The 20,204-nt window shown below is 38.6% G+C and overlaps 3 non-coding genes across 3 annotated transcripts; all 3 read right to left on the reverse strand.

Annotated features, from left to right (window-relative positions):
- Positions 1-3,804: 3,804 nt before the first annotated feature.
- LOC148570729 (small nucleolar RNA R71) lies at positions 3,805-3,912 on the reverse strand. The gene has a single exon (XR_015907897.1). It is a non-coding gene; the product is annotated as a small nucleolar RNA R71 (small nucleolar RNA).
- A 5,281-nt stretch (positions 3,913-9,193) lies between these two features.
- On the reverse strand, positions 9,194-9,300 carry LOC148570730 (small nucleolar RNA R71). Its single transcript, XR_015908313.1, has one exon. It is a non-coding gene; the product is annotated as a small nucleolar RNA R71 (small nucleolar RNA).
- Positions 9,301-17,409: 8,109 nt separating this feature from the next.
- Positions 17,410-17,517, reverse strand: LOC148570731 (small nucleolar RNA R71). The gene has a single exon (XR_015907924.1). It is a non-coding gene; the product is annotated as a small nucleolar RNA R71 (small nucleolar RNA).
- Positions 17,518-20,204: the final 2,687 nt, after the last annotated feature.

Below are 20,204 nucleotides of genomic sequence, written 5' to 3' on the forward strand. Positions count from 1 at the left end.
AGATGGAGTTTTATAAGAAGTATTTATTTTAAGCAATTTGCACCACGAAGGAGTTAGAGCTAATACAATTAAAGCGGGAGGATATTTCTGTTACTGAATATACCCGGGAATTAATGACTTGTGTCACTTTTCTAGGACTTGCCAAGGAGATCTAGTTGATTTCAAAGAATAGGCCTGTGTCAAGTACGAAAGGTGACTTAAAAAGGAGATATTCAACTATGTGAACCCACATAAGATAAAGAGTTTTGCCGAGTTAGTTAACAAGAGTTAGCTTTGGAGATTTATTATCAATCTTTGGACATTTAGTCCTTAGACCTTAGACTATTGTTTACATTTGGAGGCTGGCCTCACGGTCATGCCTAGACCTTCTTTCACTTATGTATTTTCTACGGTGGAGTTTCTACACCCTATAGATTAAGGTGTGGAGCTCTGCTGTTCTTCATGAATTAATGCAAGTACTATTGTTTTTCCTTCAATTCACGCCTAATTCTTCTACAAGATATACTCTTGTACTTAATTCAGTTAAGTCAGAATGAAGGGGTGACCCGTGACAATCACCCACTATCTTCGTTACTCGCTTAGCCAAGATCCGCATGCCTGACAACCACAAGCGATCTACATGATGTTTAACGCAGTTATTGGACGACAGCCGGAGTATATTCTCTTGGATATCTAATACACGGACCGAGTTCGTGAGATTACTATCTTCGTGGTATAGGCTAGAACCATTGGCAGCATTCCTGGGATCCGGAAAGTCTAAACCTTGTCTGTGGTATTCCGAGTAGGATCCGGAAAGGGATGACTGTGACGAGCTTCAAACCTGCGAATGTTGGGCGCAGTGACAGTGTGCAAAAGGATCAATGGATCCTATTCCGACGCTAGCGGGAACCGACAGATGATTAGCCATGCGGTAGCTGTGCCTGGTATTTTTTATCCAAGACGAGAAATCCGACAGTTGATTAGCCGTGAAGAAACCCTAGAGGACCATTTTCACTGAGAAGATCCTATAGCTTGCCATGGAAGGGAGCACAGATGGTTGGAAGAAGGCAATAGGAAAGCAGAGGTTCAGAAGCAACAAAGCATCTCCAGATGCTTATCTGAAATTCCCACCAATGAATTACATAAGTAACTTTATTTTATTTTATGTTTTATTTATCTTTTAATTATTAAAATCTCATAACCATTTGAATCCGCCTGACTGAGATTTACAAGAATGACCATAGCTTGCTTCAAGCCGACAATCTCCGTGGGATCAACCCTTACTCACGTAAGGTTTATTACTTGGATGACCCAGTGCACTTGCTGGTTAGTTGCACCGGAGTTGTGAAAAGTGTGAATCACAATTCCGTGCACCAAGTTTTTGGCGCCGTTACCGAAGATTGTTCAAGTTTGGACAACTGACGGTTCATCTTGTTGCTTAGATTAGGTAATTTTATTTTATGTTTAAGCTTTTATTTTTAATTTCAAAAAATTCAAAAAAAAATTTAGTTTTCGAAAAATTCATCAAAATTTTTAAAAATGAATTCCATCTTCGAGCTTCATGATGGTATGTTAAAGCTTGGCTGGCTATTAAGTCATATCTAATCTCTTGGACCGAAGCTTTAACTTATCATATTCATTGGATTGTTGTATGTATTTGTTATGCTAAAACTTGGCTGGCCATCTGGCCATGTCTAACTCTGTTGGACCGAAGCTTTAGAATAACATTGCATCAGCTTTGGGATTCTCAATTATAATTCTATGCTAAAGCTTGGCTGGCCATTGGCCATGTCTAACTCTATTGGACCGAAACTTTAGACTAACATTACCGGAATCTTGGAATTCTTATTAAAAATTTTGAATTTCTTTATTTTCTTTTTCCAGAATAATTTTCAAAAAATACAAAAAAAATTAATAAAATCATAAAAACCAAAAATTTTGTGTTTCTTATTTGAGACTAGTGTCAAATTTTAAGTTTGGTGTCAATTTTCGAAAATTCATGCATGTGTTCTTTCTTGATCTTCAAGTTATTCTTGATGATTGTCTTTGTTTGATCTTTAATTTTTCTTTTTTTTTTTGTGTCTTTTCTTGTTTTTCATATGAATTTTTGAATTATTAGTGTTTAAAGTTTAAAAATTTTTAAGTTTGGTGTCTTGCATGTCTTTCTTTTCTTAAAAATTTTCAAAAATATGTTCTTGATGTTCATCACGATCTTCAAAGTGTTCTTGGTGTTCATCTTGACATTCAAAGTGTTCTTGCATGCATTATTAGTTTTGATCTTAAATTTTTATTTCTTGTGTCTTTTAGTTGTTTTTCTCTCTCCTCATTAAAAATTCAAAAAAAAAAATATCTTTCCCTTATTCTTCTCATAAATTTCGAAATTTTGATTGACTTGGTAAAAAAAATTTAAAATTTAGTTGTTTCTTATTAGTCAAGTCAAAATTTAATTTAAAAATTTTATCTTTTCAAATCTTTTTCAAAAATCAAATCTTTTTCATTTTTTATATTTTTGAAAATTTTAAAAAATTAATTTTCAAAATCTCTTTCTTACTTTTATTTCATGATTTTCGAAATTAATACTAACATTTAATGTTTTGAGTCAAAAATTTCAAGTTGTTGCTTGCCTATTAAGAAAGATTCAATCTTTAAATTCTAGAATCATATCTTTTAGTTTCTTGTTAGTCAAGTCATCAACTTTAATTTCAAAAATCAAGTTTTTTTAATTTCTTTTTCAAATTTTTTTTTTAAAATAAATTTCAATCATATCTTTTTCAAAATTCAATTTCAAAATCTTTTCTAACTTCTTATCTTTTCAAAATTGATTTTCAAATCTTTTTCAATTAATCACTTGATTTTTTTGTTTGATTGTTTATTATTTCTTATCTTTTTCCAAACTACCTAACTATTTCTCTCTCTAATTTTCGAAAATAATTAACATTTTTCAAAAATATTTTTTATTAACTAATGTTTTAAATTCTAATTTATTTTATTTCTTTTAATAAATTAGAATTCTAACTTTTAATTAAAATAAAAACAAAAATATTTTCCTTTTCTTTTAAACTAATATTCGAATTTCTTCTCCCTCTCATCTCTTTCTATTTATTTTATTTAATTACTAACACGTCTCTTCTTCTTAAAATTCGAACCCCTCCATCTCTCTGTGTTCGAATTTTTATTATTCTCTCTCTACCTCATTCTTCTATTCTTCTACTCACATAAAGGAATCTCTATACTGTGACATAGAGAATTCCTCTTCTGTTATGTTCTCTTCTTTTTCATATGAGCAGGAACAAGGATAAAGACATACTTGTTGAAGCTGACCCTGAACCTGAAAGGACTCTGAAGAGGAAGCTAAGGGAAGCTAAAGCACAACTCTCTGGAGAAGACCTTACAGAAATTTTTGAAAAAGAAGAAGAAATGGCAACTGAAAACAACAACAACAATGGTGGAGATACAAGGAAGATGCTTGGTGACTTTACTGCACCATCTTCTGACTTCTATGAAAGAAGCATCTCAATTCCTGTAATTGGAGCAAACAACTTTGAGCTTAAGCCTCAATTAGTTTCTCTAATGCAGCAGAATTGCAAGTTTCATGGACTTCTATTGCAAGATCCTCATCAGTTCTTAGCTGAGTTCTTGCAAATCTGTGACACTGTTAAGACCACTGGGGTTAATCCCGAGGTCTACAGACTTATGCTTTTCCCCTTTGTTGTAAGAGACAGAGCTAGGACATGGTTGGACTCACAACCTAAAGAAAGCTTGAACTCTTGAGAAAAGCTGGTCAATGCTTTCTTGGCTAAGTTCTTTCCACCTCAAAATTTGAGTAAACTTAGAGTGGAAGTCCAAACCTTCAGACAGAAGGAAGGTGAATCCCTCTATGAAGCTTGGGAAAGATACAAGCAATTGATCAGAAGGTGTCCTTCTGATATGCTTTCAGAATGGAGCATCTTATGTATATTCTATGATGGTCTGTCTGAATTGTCCAAGATGTCATTGGACCACTCTGCTGGTGGATCTCTTCATTTGAAAAAGACGCCTGCAGAAGCCCAGGAACTCATTGAAATGGTTGTAAATAATCAGTTCATGTATACTTCTGAAAGAAATCCTGTGAATAATGGGACAACTCAGAAGAAAGGAGTTCTTGAGATTGATACTCTGAATACCATATTGGCTCAGAACAAAATATTGACTCAGCAAGTCAATATGATTTCTCAGAGTCTGACTGGAATGCAAGCTGCATCCGGCAGTACTAAAGAAGCTTCCTCTGAAGAAGAAGCCTATGACCTTGAGAATCCTGGAATGGAAGAAGTGAATTACATGGAAGAATCCTATGGAAACACTTACAATCCTTCATGGAGGAATCATCCTAATCTCTTATGGAAGGATCAACAGAAGCCTCAACAAGGCTTTAATAATAATAATGGTGGAAAAAATAGGTTTGGCAATAGCAAGCCTTTTCCATCATCTTCTAAGCAACAGACAGAGAATTCTAAACAGAGCCTCTCTGACTTAGCAACCATAGTCTCTGATCTATCTAAGACCACTCTCAGTTTCATGACTGAAACAAGGTCATCCATCAAAAATTTGGAGGCACAAGTGGGTCAGTTGAGTAAAAGAGTTACTGAAACCCCTCCTAGTACTCTCCCAAGCAATACTGAAGAGAATCCAAAAAGAGAGTGCAAGGCCATCAATATAACCAAAGTGGCCGAATGCACAGAAGGGGGAAGGCAGTGAATTCCAGTGAGGAAGACCTCAATGGACATCTACTGACCACTAAGGAGTTCCCTAATGAGGAACCAAGGGAATCTGAGGCTCATACGGAGACCATAGAGATTCCACTAAGCCTACTGTTACCATTCATGAGCTCTGATGAGTATTCTTCCTCTGAAGAGAATGAAGATATTGTTGAAGAGCAAGTTGCTCAATATCTAGGAGCAATCATGAAGCTGAATGCTAAGTTATTTGGTAATGAGACTTGGGAGGATGAACCTCCATTGCTCATTAATGAACTGAATGCTTTGGGGCAACTAAATTTACCTCAGAAGAAACCGGATCCCGAAAAATTCTTAATACCTTGTACCATAGGCACCATGACCTTTGAGAAGGCTCTGTGTGACCTAGGATCAGGAATAAACCTCATGCCACTCTCTGTAATGGAGAAACTAGGGATCTTTGAGGTACATGCTGTTAAATTCACACTAGAATTGGCAAACAAATCAAGAAAACAGGCTTATGGACTTGTAGAGGATGTCTTAGTAAAGGTTGAAGGCCTGTACATCCCTGCTGATTTCATAATCCTAGACACTGGGAAGGATGAAGATGAATCCATTATCCTTGGAAGACCCTTCCTAGTCACGGCAAGAACTGTGATTGATGTGGACAGAGGAGAGTTATTCCTTCAATTGAATGAGGACTACCTTGTGTTTAAGGCTCAAGGATCTTCTTCTGTAACCATGGAGAGGAAGCATGGGAAGCTTCTCTCAATACAGAGTCAAACAGAGTCCCCACACTCAACTTTTAAGTTTGGTGTTGGGAGGCCACCATTAAGCTCTGAGTCTCTGTGAAGCTCTCTAAGAGCTCACTGTCAAGCTATTGACATTAAAGAAGCGCTTATTGGGAGGCAACCCAATGTTATTTAATTATATTTAATTGTTTTCTATTGTTATTTTATGTTTTCTTTAGGTAGATGATCACGTGAAGTCACAAAAATAACTACAGAATTAAAGCGGAATAAAAAATAGTATTAAAAATAGCACACCCTGGAGGACTGGCTTACTGGCATTTAAACACCAGTAAGGATAGCAAAATGGGCATTTAACGCCCAGTCTGCCAGCATTCTGGGTGTTTAACTCCAGAAAAGGGTGTCTGGCTGGCGTTAAATGCCAGAAAGGGGCAGCTGATGCCAGGGCATTTTGGCCAGTTTCACTGACCTTTTCTTTACTGTTTTTAGGGTAGTTTCATGCATTTTCTTAGGAAATAAGCTAGTTTTGGGTAGATATTCACTTACATCTTGATTCAAGCATACATTGTGCACTTTACATGATTTCATGAGGATTTTGCATGAATTTAAGGACAAATTGGATGTTGCATTTCCCATGACTTGGACTAGAACTTTGATGCACTTTATTGTTTGATTTCAGGACAAGGGAAGCAAAGAAGAACCACATTAGTGGCTACGTTAGTTACACTAACGTTAACACTAACGTGGAATGGGAGTAACTTGCAAAGTTAATGAGAAAAGTGATTGCCAATAACGCTCTCGAAGCCATCATTGCCCACATTAAGAGTCATGTTAACTAAGTTAACGTGAACTCTAACGTGGAAGTAAAGAAATGGAGCCAACGTTAATGACACTTAACATTATCACTAACGTTGGACCAAGATCATGAGTGGCCACGTTAGAGTCCACGTTAACTTAGTTAACGTGGCCTCTAACGTTAAGAAGAAAGGGGGGAAGCCAACGTTAGTGACACTCAACATTGTCACTAACGTTGGCCAAAGCACATTAAGCCACGTTAACTCCCATGTTAACCTAGTTAACGTGGAAGCTAACGTGAAGAAGCAAAGTGGTCGACAACGTTAGTGACACCCAACATTGTCACTAACGTTGGAAGCACACAAGCCCCCAATAAGCCACGTTGACTCCCACGTTAACCTAGTTAACGTGGAAGCTAACGTGAAGAAGGAAGGTGATCGCCAACGTTAGTGACACCCAACATTGTCACTAACGTTGGAAGGAGCCACACATGCCACCATGAGCCACGTTAACTCCCACGTTAACTTAGTTAACGTGGAAGCTAACGTGGATAAGGGAATGATGAGCCAACGTTAGTGACACTCAACTTTGTCACTAACGTTGGAGATGGCTAGCAAGGCCACGTTAGAAGCCACGTTAACCTAGTTAACGTGGACTCTAACGTGGAAAATAGGGGCAATTTGGAACGTTAGTGACAATGGTAAATGTCACTAACGTTCTCGAAGGATGGCAAGCCTACGTTAAAAGAGCCACGTTAACTAAGTTAACGTGGACTCTAACGTAGGGAAGGGGGAGGCTTCTCAATGTTATTGGGAAAGTTGAGTCCCAATAACGTGTGCGAAGGACATAGTGGAAACGTTAGTGGCAACGTTTGTGCCACTAACGTTGAGGTTAACGTGGCTTTTAACTTTGGTGAGGAACGTTAGTGAAAAAGGTGATTATCACTAACGTTCTCGAACGCATATTTTCACTGAACGTTAACACCACTAACTTCCTGAGCCAAAGTCCCTACCCACTTCATACTTTCTCTCTGCAAGTAAAAGCTAAGCCCAATGAAGAAGAGAATTGCTTCAAACTCAAGATCCAAAGGCCCAAGACTTGAAGAATCAACTAGAAGAACAGAAGAGTAGTATATATAGGAGTAGCTTTGAATTATTTGGGGAGTTGGAAATTATAGGGAGCCTCTTGGCATAGAACTACTCTTTGTATTTACTTTCTCTGCACTTCTAGTTTTCATGATGTATTCTCCATCTTTGTTTTCATTTTCCAGAGCTATGAACAACTAAACCCCTTTCATTGGGTTAGGGAGCTCTGTTGTAATTTGATGGATCAATACTAGTTTTCATTATTCTTCTTCTATCTTTTCTCTTGATTTTACTTGAAAGCTTTCGATCTTCATCCAATTGGGTAGTTATCTTGGAACAGAAGCTATTCATACTTGGATCTCTTCTGAACCTTGAAAGAGGAATGAAGAGATCAAGCTAGAAATGCTTTCTCATGCTGGACCAAATTGGGTTTGGATGGATATGTGACTATAATCCTCTCAACACTTGATTTGGGAAATGCATGTGGTATAATCAATGACCATACTTCATCTCTTCTCATGAGCAATTGACCAAGGAATTGGCTATTGATCAAGATTTGAGAGATTGAATTACAAGAAATTGTAATTCAATCACTTAAGATTGCCAAGGAGATCAATGAGTGCATTGATTGAGGAAGAGACGAAAATGAGATTGATCCGGAGAATGCAACATCTCCTAAGCCCAATGAACTACCCATTTTTTATCTTACCCATTCTCTTTAATTTCTGTCATTTACATTTATGAGCAATTCCCCCATTCCCATTTAAGATTCTGCAATTTACTTTCTGCCATTTACTTTCCCGCCATTTAATTTTCTGCACTTCTCAACTCAATTTCTGATTCACTCAACTAGAACATTCCTCTAATTAAAGTTGCTTGATCAATCAATCCTTGTGGGATTCGACCTCACTCTATTGTGAGTTTTTACTTGATGACAAATTCGGTACACTTGCCGAAGAAAATTTGTTATGAGACAAGTTTTCCGTGCATCAAGTTTATGGCACCGTTGCCGGGGATTGATTGTGCATCAACAATGATTAGATTGGAGGATAACTAGATTGAGCATTTTATTTTTGTTTGATTTAAATTTCTGTTTGAGTTATTTACTTCCTGTTTTAGTTAATTTCTTCCATTCCCCCTACTTTTTCTTTGTTATTTACCATTCATCGCACTAACCCACTAACTGTTTGATATATTGCATCACTCACACTAACAGTAATTCTGACAGATATACTTTCTGCACCTATTCTCTTTGCTTGTACTTGTCGGTTGTATGACAGGGAGAAGAAGCGGGGCTTCAACTTCCTTTGATTCTGAACCTGAGAAAACCTTCCTTAGACTAAGGAGGGAGGCAAAAGACAAACGAGTAGTTGGTTTTGAAGAAGAGGAGGAACACTTTGAGAAATACTTTGAACCAAACATGGAAGAAAACATGGAAAACCATCATGAAGAAGAGGCTCACAACCATGGCAGAGGAGGTTGAGCAAATCATGCTGGGGAGGATAGAAGAGTTTTAGGCTCTTACATCAATCAAAACCCAGGAAACTATGGAAGTAGCATTCAAAAGCCAACCATCCATGCCAACAATTTTGAACTGAAGCCACAGCTCATCACCCTTGTGAAAAACAACTGTTCGTTCGGAGGAAGTGTCCAAGAGGACCCAAATCAACATTTAACCACCTTCCTGAGAATATGTGACACAGTAAAGTCTAATGATGTTCATCCTGACGCCTATAGACTGCTCTTATTTCCATTCTCACTCAGGGATAAGGCAGCCAAGTGACTGGAGTCTTTCCCAAGGGAAAGCTTGACAACTTGGGAAGACGTGGTGAACAAATTCTTAGCAAGATTTTACCCTTCTCAACGAATCAATAGGCTGAGAGCTGAGGTCCAAACTTTCAGGCAACAAGATGGTGAGACTTTATATGAAGCATGGGAGAGGTTTAAAGACCTAACAAGGAGGTGCCCACCAGATATGTTCAATGAATGGGTACAGCTGCACATTTTCTATGAAGGGCTCTCTAATGAGTCAAAGAAGGCCGTAGACCATTCATCCGGAGGATCTTTGAACAAGAAGAAGACTATTGAGGAAGCCATCGATGTCATTGAAACAGTAGCAGAGAACGACTACTTCTATGCTTCCGAAAGAGGGAACGCAAGAGGAGTAATGGAGCTAAACAATGTAGATGCTCTGTTGGCCCAAAACAAGCTCATTACCCAGCAGCTGGCTGACCTCACCAAGAAGATGGAGAGGAACCAAGTAGCAGCAATCTCCACTTCATCAACAACCCAAGAAGGAGTGAATGAAGAAGCAGAGGGTAGCCAGGAGCAAGCCAACTACATTGGGAATTCACCAAGGCAAAACCATGATCCATACTCCAAGACCTACAATCCTGGATGGAGGAATCACCCAAACTTTGGGTGGGGAAATCAACAAGACCAAAGCCCTGATCAAAGACGCCCAAATCCAAACAATGCAGCCACTCAACACTTCACATCTAGACCATATCAACACCCCCATAACAACACCTCTCCACATTCATATCAAGGCCAGAATAACCCTCCTCATCCTGACTTATCATCACTTGATGAAAGAATCTCAAGGATTGAGAATCTACTTGAAGGCATAAGCAAGGAGATTCAAGACAACAAGGTGTTCAAGGAGGAAGTGCGAGCCAATTTCAAGAACCAGGGAGACACAATCAAGAGGTTGGAATCTCAAGTAGGATATCTCTCTGAGCAAATTCCCAAACCCACAGATGGATTTCCAAGTGACACAGAGAAGAATCCGAGAGGTGAAACAAAGAAAGTAAGATGGGAAGATTGCAAGATGGTCACTATAAGTGATAAGGAGATTGAGGACAAGCAAAGCAAGCTGTCAGAACAACCTGAAGATACTTCAATAGAGGAGGTGGAAAAAGATTACCAAGAACCAGAAATCTCAAAACAGGAGCTGCTGAGACTCTATGCACCTTTTCCCCAACTGCTCAAGGGTGCTGTGGAGAGGAGAATATACTCAAGATTTCTTGACTTATTTGCATCTCTACATGTGAACATACCATTCATCAAGACTATCCAACAAATGCCTGCATTCATTAAGTACATGAAGGAGTTGCTTCCCAGGAAAAGCTCACTCAAGGGAGGCCAAAACTATAGTGATGAACAAGAAGTGCAGTGCCCTCATTCAACCGCAGTTGCCTACAAAAAGAAAAGATCCCAGAAGTTTTCATGTCCCCTGTGCCATAGGAGAAACAATGTTTGATAGATCACTCTGCGATTTGGGAGCAAGCATCAACTTAATGCCCTTATCCCTAGTGAAGAGGCTGCAGATCAATGAGATATTGCCCACAGATGTAGTCATCAGGCTGGCTGACAAAACTCAAAAACAGGCAAGAGGGGTGGTGGAAAACGTGTTGTTAAAGGTGGGGAAATACTTTCTTCCCACAGACTTTGTCATCTTGGACATGGAAGAGAGTCACACTCACCCAATCATATTAGGAAGACCATTCCTAGCTACAGCCAGAGCACTCATAGATGTGGAGCGAGGGGAGCTAATATTGAGGAACCATGATGAACAACTCAGTTTCAATGTCTTCAAACTCTCCCAAGAAGATGACCAAGAAAATAAAGAACCAAGCAATGATCATAATGAGATGCTGACAGAGGAAACAAGCACTGAGGCACCACCAACACATCCGAAAACCCCACTGAATGATGAACAAGGCAAACAGCAATCGTCACAGCTCAAGGAGAAGCTGGAGGAACCTAAACCACCAGAGGCATGTGAAGACAACAACAAAATTTACTTAGAAGAAGAAGTCGCCAAGAGCAGGGAAGCATCAAAAGGGACAAAGAAGAAGGTACCAAGGGGGTGGAGGAACAAGAAGATCCCTACGAAAGACTTCTCTCCAGGAGATAAAGTGATCTCAGCTTACTTCCCAGATATTCCCCCTAATCTCTCCACTGTACCATCTCAGTTACCTAAGGTCTTCACTATTAACAGAGTCCTCTCCTTGGAACATGTAGAGATCATTGATACAACCAATGGATATAAGTCCAAGGCAAGAGGGGAGGACTTGAAGCATTATCAACCTCCCTGATGAAGGAGAAACGTCAAGCTAGTGACGCTAAAGAAGCGCTTCATGGGAGGCAACCCATATTTTATTAGCTTTTACTAGTGAATAAGTCAATATTCATAAATTCCAACCCAAACTTGGTGACGTCCTTATATTGCAATATATAGTGAAGAACAAGTTTGGTGTTCAAAGCGTACCAAGAAAGCATGAATGCAACAGAGAACATGCTAGTCTTGAAGCTTTGAACAGAACTTTTCATCACAGTGCTTCAAACTAAGTTTGGTGTCACCCCATGGTACCACCAAAATGCATATAAGGATACACAGTTAGTTAGTTAGTTGGAGTTCATGAATAAACAATCTAATCTTTTCTTCTCTTTATTATTCTAGCCGTAAAATTTAAATTGATTTTTTTTATTTGATCTTTATAGGGAAAGGAAAGGAGCATTGAAGGAGATTGATTGGACAAGTAAATGAAGAGGGTTCGGCCACTGCATGAAGAGGGACTATACACTTGTTCTAAAAAGGGAAGTCATTGGAAAATGTTGCCATGAAACATTGAAAAAAATGGGACCCTTGGAGACCGAGCAATCGCATTCATAAAGTGATGATCCTTGTCCTTTCTCCATACACAACCCCAACCGTCCATCAAGCGACTACTCCATCAATCTACACCCTCCACTCACTCACAACCTCTCTATATAAGTAATTCTTGTTCCGCACCCTAGCTTCACACCCACTCTTCACACTTATCCACTTCGGAGCAAAGCATTTCCTAACCTATTAAACACAATCTCCCTCACCACCTTCATTATACTCAACCTCAAACAACCGAAAGGGTCCACACCTTTGCCAACTTCACACATTAACTCTCATTCATGGCACCTTCGAGCTCTAAAAGAAGGAAGGGAAAGGAACCCATGGAGGAACACCCATATGATGAAAAGAGGTTTAGAAGCTTGCACCATGCATTGTAATACGGGTGGATGGTGGATAAGGAGATCATCTATGAGCTGGGATTTCAAGTTAGGAAAACTGAGTGTCTCGAAATCACAACGAAGGTAGAAAGGAGAAGATGGGAGCTCCTCACTGATCTGGTCATTAAGGTGAAGGCTAATCTTATAAGAGAGTTTTATGTGAATGCGGTCTGATATGATAAGGCAGATGAGTCATATACAAGCTTTGTGAGAGGAAAGATTGTGGATTTTGGTCCCATGAGTGTCATGAGAGCATTAAAGCTACGGTCTATACCATTTGAAGAAGAAAGTTATCATTCAAGAATAGACAACAACCCTAATCATGACCAAATTTTGCAAGACATTTGTATACCCGGAGCTGACTGGGAAAGATCTGCGGGTAGGAAACCAAAGTTCATCAAAAGAACAGATCTCACTCCAGAAGAAAAAGGGTGGTTCGAAATTGTAAGAAGGAACATCCTTCCAGCAGCGAACAACTCGGAGGTGAATCTCAAGAGAGCCACACTGATGCACTGTATACTCAAAGGAGGAGAGATCAAGGTTCATGAACTCATAGCAGAAGGCATTAGAAAAATGGCAGAGAAAAGTGACTCGAGAGGAACGTTAGGTTACCCCAGCACTATTTACCGACTGTGCAAGAAAGCTGGGGTGGAGTTTGAAGATGAGGACCCAGTGTGGATAAAAGAGGGCATTCCAATAACCATTCGACGGATGCATGTTACCGCATCCCCCTGCCTCCAAGGAAGCAAAGGAAGAGGCCAGTAATGGCACCTAAGGCCGGAGAAACCTCTAGAAAGAGGAAAGGGAAGGCAATTGCTTCCACCTCCAAGTCATGGAAGATGGAGAGATTCATCTTAAAGGTCAATCAAAACCACTTCTATGAAGTTGTGGCCAAGAAAAAGGTGATCCCCGAGGTCCCCTTCATGCTCAAAAAGAGTGAATATCCAGAGATTCGACGTGGGATTCGAAGAAGAGGTTGGGAATTGATGAGCGGATAATTTATACGCTTTTTGGCATTGTTTTTAGTATGTTTTTAGTAGAATCTGGTTACTTTTAGAGATGTTTTCATTAGTTTTTATGTTAAATTCACATTTCTGGATTTTACTATGAGTTTGTGTGTTTTTTTATGATTTCAGGTATTTTCTGGCTGAAATTGTGGGACTTGAGCAAAAATCAGATTCAGAGGTTGAAGAAGGACTGCTGATGCTGTTGGATTCTGACCTCCCTGCACTCAAAGTAGATTTTCTGGAGCTACAGAACTCAAAATGGTGCGCTTCTAATTGCGTTGGAAAGTAGACATCTAGGGCTTTCTAGCAATATATAATAGTCCATACTTTGGCCGAGTTTAGACGACGTAAAAGGGCGTTGAACGCCAGTTCTACGCTGTTGTCTGGAGTTAAACGCCAGAAACACGTCACAAGCCAGAGTTGAACGCCAGAAATACGTTACAAACTGGCGTTCAACTCCAAGAATGACCTCTACACATGTAACATTCAAGCTCAGCCCAAGCACACACCAAGTGGGCCCCGGAAGTGGATTTATGCATCAATTACTTACTTCTATAAACCCTAGTAACTAGTTTAGTATAAATAGGACTTTTTACTATTGTATTTGACATCTTGGGACGTCTAGTTCTTAGATCAGAGAGGCTGGCCATTCGGCCATGCCTGAACCTTTCACTTATGTATTTTCAACAGTAGAGTTTCTACACTCCATAGATTAAGGTGTGGAGCTCTGCTGTTCCTCAAAGATTAATGCAAAGTACCACTGTTTTTCTATTCAATTCAACTTATTCCGCTTCTAAGATACTCATTCACACTTCAACCTGAATGTGATGAACGTGACAATCATCATCATTCCCTATGAACGCGTGCCTGACAACCACTTCTGTTCTACCTTAGATTGAATGAGTATCTCTTGGATCTCTTAATCAGAATCTTCGTGGTATAAGCTAGATTGATGGCGGCATTCATGAGAGTCCGAAAAGTCTAAACCTTGTCTGTGGTATTCCGAGTAAGACTCTGGGATTGAATGACTGTGACGAACTTCAAACTCGCGAGTGCTGGGCGTAGTGACAGACGCAAAAGGAGGGTGAATCCTATTCCAGTATGATCGAGAACCTCAGATGATTAGTCGTGCTGTGACAGAGCATTTGGACCATTTTCACAAGAGGATGGGATGCAGCCATTGACAAGGGTGATGCCTCCAGACGATTAGCCATGCAGTGACAGCGCATCAGACCATTTTCCAGAGAGGATAAAAAGTAGCCATTGACAACGGTGATGTCCTTACATAAAGCCAGCCATGGAAAGGAGTAGGATTGATTGGATAAAGACAGCAGGAAAGCAGAGGTTCAGAGGAACGAAAGCATCTCTATGCGCTTATCTGAAATTCTCACCAATGATTTACATAAGTATTTCTATCCTTATTTTATTATTTATGTTCGAAAACTCCATAACTATTTTATATTCGCATGACTGAGATTTACAAGATGACCATAGCATGCTTCATACCAACAATCTCCGTAGGATCGACCCTTACTCATGTAAGGTTTATTACTTGGACGACCCAGTGCACTTGCTGGTTAGTTGTAACGAAGTTGTGAATGAAAAACAATTTATTAAGACGTGCGTACAGAGTTTTTGACGCCGTTGCCTGAGATCACAATTTCGTGCACCAAGTTTTTGGCGCCGTTGCTGGGGATTGTTCGAGTTTGGACAACTGACGGTTCATCTTGTTGCTCAGATTAGGTAATTTTCTTTTTGTTTTATTTTCAAAAAAAAAATTTTCAAAAATATTTCAAAAATTTTCCCTTTGTTTTCGAAAATTATTTCAGAATTTTTAAGAATGAATTCTAGTGTTTCATGATAATTTGTTGAATCCTGGCTGGCTGTGAAGTCATGTCCAAATTCCTTTGGACTGAGGATTCAACTAATCACTTCAATGCATGTAATAGCATACTAAAGCTTGGCTGGCTATTAAGCCATGCCTAACCCTCAAATTGGAGCTTTAGACTAAAGAGCACAAGATTTCTGGAATTCATATTAAAAATTTTGGAATCCTTATTTTTCTTTTTCACAAATAATTTTCGAAAAAAATACAAAAAAATTATAAAATAAATAAAAAATCAAAAGTATTTTGTGTTTCTTGTTTGAGTCTTGAGTCAAATTTCAAGTTTGGTGTCAATTGCATTTTTTCTAAAAATTCTTTGCATTTTTCGAAAAATTCATGCATTCATGGTGTTCTTCATGATCTTCAAGTTGTTCTTGGTAAGTCTTCTTGTTTGATCTTGATGTTTTCTTATTTTGCATCTTTTCTTGTTTTACGTGTGCATTTTTGCATCCATAGAGTCTAAACATGAAAGATTTCTAAGTTTAGTGTCTTGCATGTTTTCTTTGCATTAAAAATTTTTCAAAAATATGTTCTTGATGTTCATCATGACATTCAAAGTGTTCTTGGTGTTCATCTTGACATTCATAGTGTTCTTGCATACATTCATTGTTTTGATCTAAAAAATTTCATGCATTGCATCATTTTCATGTTTTTCTCTCTCATCATTAAAAATTCAAAAATAAAAAAAATATCTTCCCATTTTTCTCTCTTAAAATTTCGAAAATTAGATTTGACTTTTTCAAAAATTTTTAAAATCTAGTTGTTTTTATGAGTCAAATCAAATTTTCAATTTAAAAATCTTATCTTTTTCAAAATCTTTTTCAAAAGTCAAATCTTTTTCATTTTTCTTAGTTATTTTCGAAAATTTTAAAAATATTTTTCAAAAATCTTTTTCTTATCTTTATCACATAATTTTCGAAAATAACATCATCAATTAATGTTTTGATTCAAAAATTTCAAGTTTGTTACTTACTTGTTAAGAAAGATTCAAACTTTAAGTTCTAGAATCATATCTTGTGATTTCTTGTGAATCAAGTCATTAATTGTGATTTTAAAAATCAAATCTTTTTCAAAACTAATTTCAATCATATCTTCCTATCTTATCTTTTTCAAAAATTTGATTTTAAAATATATTTTCTAACTTCTTATCTTCTTATCTTTTCAAAATTGATTTTCAAATTTGTTTCAACTGACTAACTAACTTTTTGTTTGTTTCTTATCTTTTTCAAAACTACCTAACTAACTCTCTCTCTCTAATTTTCGAAAATATCTCCTCTCTTTTTCAAAATTTCTTTTTAATTAACTAATTATTTTAATTTTGATTTAATTTTCGAAAATTACTAACCTTTTTCAAAAACTATTTTCGAAAATCACTAACTCTTTTTCCAAAATAATTTTCGAAAATTCTCTTTCTCTCTCATCTCCTTCTATTTATTTATTCATCTACTAACACTTCTCTTCATCTCACATCTCTGCTATCCTAACCCTTGTGTTTGGATTCTTCATTCTTCTTCACCCATATTCCTTTTCTTCTTCTACTAACAATAAGGAACCTCTTTACTGTGACATAGAGGATTCCTCTTCTTTTCTTGTTCTCTTCTCTTTCTTATGAGCAGGAACAAGGAAAAAGGCATTCTTGTTGAAGCTGATCCAGAACCTAAAAGGACTCTGAAGAGGAAACTAAGAGAAGCTAAATCACAACAATCCAGAGACAACCTTATTGAAAATTTTGAACAAGTAAAGGAGATGGCAGCCGAACCCAACAACAATAATGCAAGGAGAATGCTTGGTGACTTTACTGCACCTAATTCCAATTTACATGGAAGAAGCATCTCAATCCCAGCCATTGGAGCAAACAATTTTGAGCTTAAACCTCAATTAGTTTCTCTGATGTAGCAGAACTGCAAGTTTCATGGACTTCTATCTGAAGATCCCTTTCAGTTCTTAACTGAATTTTTGCAGATATGTGATACTGTTAAGACTAATGGAGTAGATCCTGAAGTCTACAGGCTCATGCTTTTCCCTTTTGCTGTAAGAGACAGAGCTAGAGTATGGTTGGACTCTCAACCTAAGGATAGCCTGAACTCTTGGGATAAGCTGGTCAAGGCTTTCTTAGCCAAGTTCTTTCCTCCTCAAAAGCTGAGTAAGCTTAGAGTGGATGTTCAGACCTTCAGACAGAAAGAATGTGAATCCCTCTATGAAGCTTGGGAGAGATACAAAGGACTGACCAAAAAGTGTCCTTCTGACATGCTTTCAGAATGGACCATCCTGGATATATTCTATGATGGTCTGTCTGAGTTATCTAAGATGTCATTGGATACTTCTGCAGGTGGATCCATTCACCTAAAGAAAACGCCTGCAGAAGCTCAAGAACTCATTGACATGGTTGCTAATAACCAGTTCATGTACACTTCTGAGAGGAATCCTGTAAGTAATGGGACGCCTATGAAGAAGGGAGTTCTTGAAATTGATACTCTGAATGCCATATTGGCTCAGAACAAAATATTGACTCAGCAAGTCAATATGATTTCTCAGAGTCTGCATGGAATGCAAGCTGCATCCAACAGTACTCAAGAGGCGCCTTCTGAAGAAGAGGCCTATGATCCTGAGAACCCTGCAATATCAGAGGTAAATTATATGGGTGAACCTTATGGAAACACCTATAATCCATCATGGAGAAATCATCCAAATTTCTCATGGAAGGATCAACAAAAGCCTCAACAAGGCTTTAATAATGGTGGAAGAAACAGGTTTAGCAATAGCAAGCCTTTTCCATCATCCCCTCAGCAACAGACAGAGAACTCTGAACAAAATACTTCTAATTTAGCAAATTTAGTCTTTTATCTATCCAAGGCCACTATGAGTTTCATGAATGAAACAAGGTCCTCCATTAGAAATTTGGAAGCACAAGTGGGCCAGCTGAGTAAAAGGATCACTGAAATCCCTCCTAGTACTCTCCCAAGCAATACAGAAGAAAATCCAAAAGGAGAGTGCAAGGCCATTGAATTGATCACCATGGCCGAACCTGTAAGGGAAGGAGAGGACGTAAATCCCAGTGAGGAAGACCTCCTGGGACGTCCAGTGATCAATAAGGAGTTTCCCTTTGAGGAACCAAAGGAATCTGAGACTCATCTAGAGACATAAGAGATTTCATTGAACCTCCTTATGCCCTTCATGAGCTCTGATTAGTATTCCTCTTCTGAAGAGAATGAGGATGTTACTGAAGAGCAAGTTACCAAGTACCTTGGTGCAATCATGAAGCTGAATGCCAAATTATTTGGTATTGAGACTTGGGAAGATGAACCTTCCTTGTTCACTAATGAACTGAGTGATCTGGATCAACTGACATTGCCTCAGAAGAAACAGGATCCTGGAAAGTTCTTAATACCTTGTACCATAGGCACAATGATCTTTGAAAAGGCTCTGTGTGACCTTGGTTCAGGGATAAACCTCATGCCCCTCTCTGTAATAGAGAAACTGGGAATCTTTGGGGCGCAAGCTGCTAAAATCTCATTAGAGATGGCAGACAATTCAAGAAAACAGGCTTATGGACAAGTAGAGGACATATTAGTAAATGTTGAAGGCCTTTACATCCCTGCTGATTTCATAGTCCTAGATAACTGGGAAGGATGAGGATGAATTCATCATCCTTGGAAGACCCTTCCTAGCCACAGCAAGAGCTGTGATTGATGTTGACAAAGGTGAATTAGTCCTTCAATTGAATGAGGACTCCCTTGTGTTTACAACTCAAGGTTATCCTTCTATAAACATAGAAAAGAGGCACAGTAAGCTTCTCTCAAAACAGAGTCAACTAGAGCCCCCACAATCAAACTCTAAGTTTGGTGTTGGGAGGCCACAACCAAACTCTAAGTTTGGTGTTGAACTCCCATATCCAAACTCTAAGTTTGGTGTTGGGGAGTCTCAACAATGCTCTGAACATCTGTGAGGCTCCATGAGAGCCCACTGTCAAGCTATTGACATTAAAGAAGCGCTTGTTGGGAGGTAACCCAATTTTTATTTATCCAATTTTATTTTTATTGTTATTTCATGTTTTATTAGGTTCATGATCATGTGGAGTCACAAAATAAATATAAAAATTGAAAACGGAATCAAAAACAGCAGAAGAAAAATCACACCCTGGAGGAGGATCTCACTGGCGTTTAAACGCCAGTAAGAAGCATCTGGCTGGCGTTCAACGCCAGAACAGAGCATGGTTTTGGCGCTGAACGCCCAAAATGGGCAGCATCTGGGCGTTTGAACGCCAGAATTGCACCCTGGAGAAGAGCTGGCGCTGAACGCCCAGAATAAGCACCAATCGGGCGCTGAACGCCCAGAGTTGTGTGCAAGGGCATTTTGCATGCCTAATTTGGTGCAAGGTTGTAAATCCTTGAACACCTCAGGATCTGTGGACCCCACAGGATCCCCACCTACCTCCACTCACTTCTTCTCACCCCTCTGTCATATCCATCCACTCTTCCCCATAAACCTACTCCATACACTCACCTACCTTCATAATTCAACATCTCTTTCCCACCCAATCCCACCCATATGGCCGAATACACACATCCCTCCATCTCTTCCATATCTTCTTCTTCTTCTTCTTCTTCTTCTATTCTTTCTTCTTTTGCTCGAGGGCGAGCAACATTCTAAGTTTGGTGTGATAAAAGCATAACTTTTTTGTTTTTCCATAACCATTAATGGCACCTAAGGCCAGAGAAACCTCAAGAAAGAGGAAAGAGAAGGCAATTGCTTCAACTTCTGAGCCATGGGAGATGGAAAGATTCATCTCACAAGCCCATCACTAAGAAAAGGATGGAGCAAACAAGAGAGCACATTCATGGATCTCAACAGACACATGAAGAAGCTCATCATCAAAAAATCCCTGAGATACCTCAAGGGATGCACTTTCCTCCACAGAACTATTGGGAGCAAATCAACAC

This window comes from Arachis ipaensis, chromosome B3, assembly GCF_059453495.1.
Source record: "Arachis ipaensis isolate K30076 ecotype BB chromosome B3, ASM5945349v1, whole genome shotgun sequence".
Classification (NCBI taxonomy): domain Eukaryota; kingdom Viridiplantae; phylum Streptophyta; class Magnoliopsida; order Fabales; family Fabaceae; genus Arachis; species Arachis ipaensis.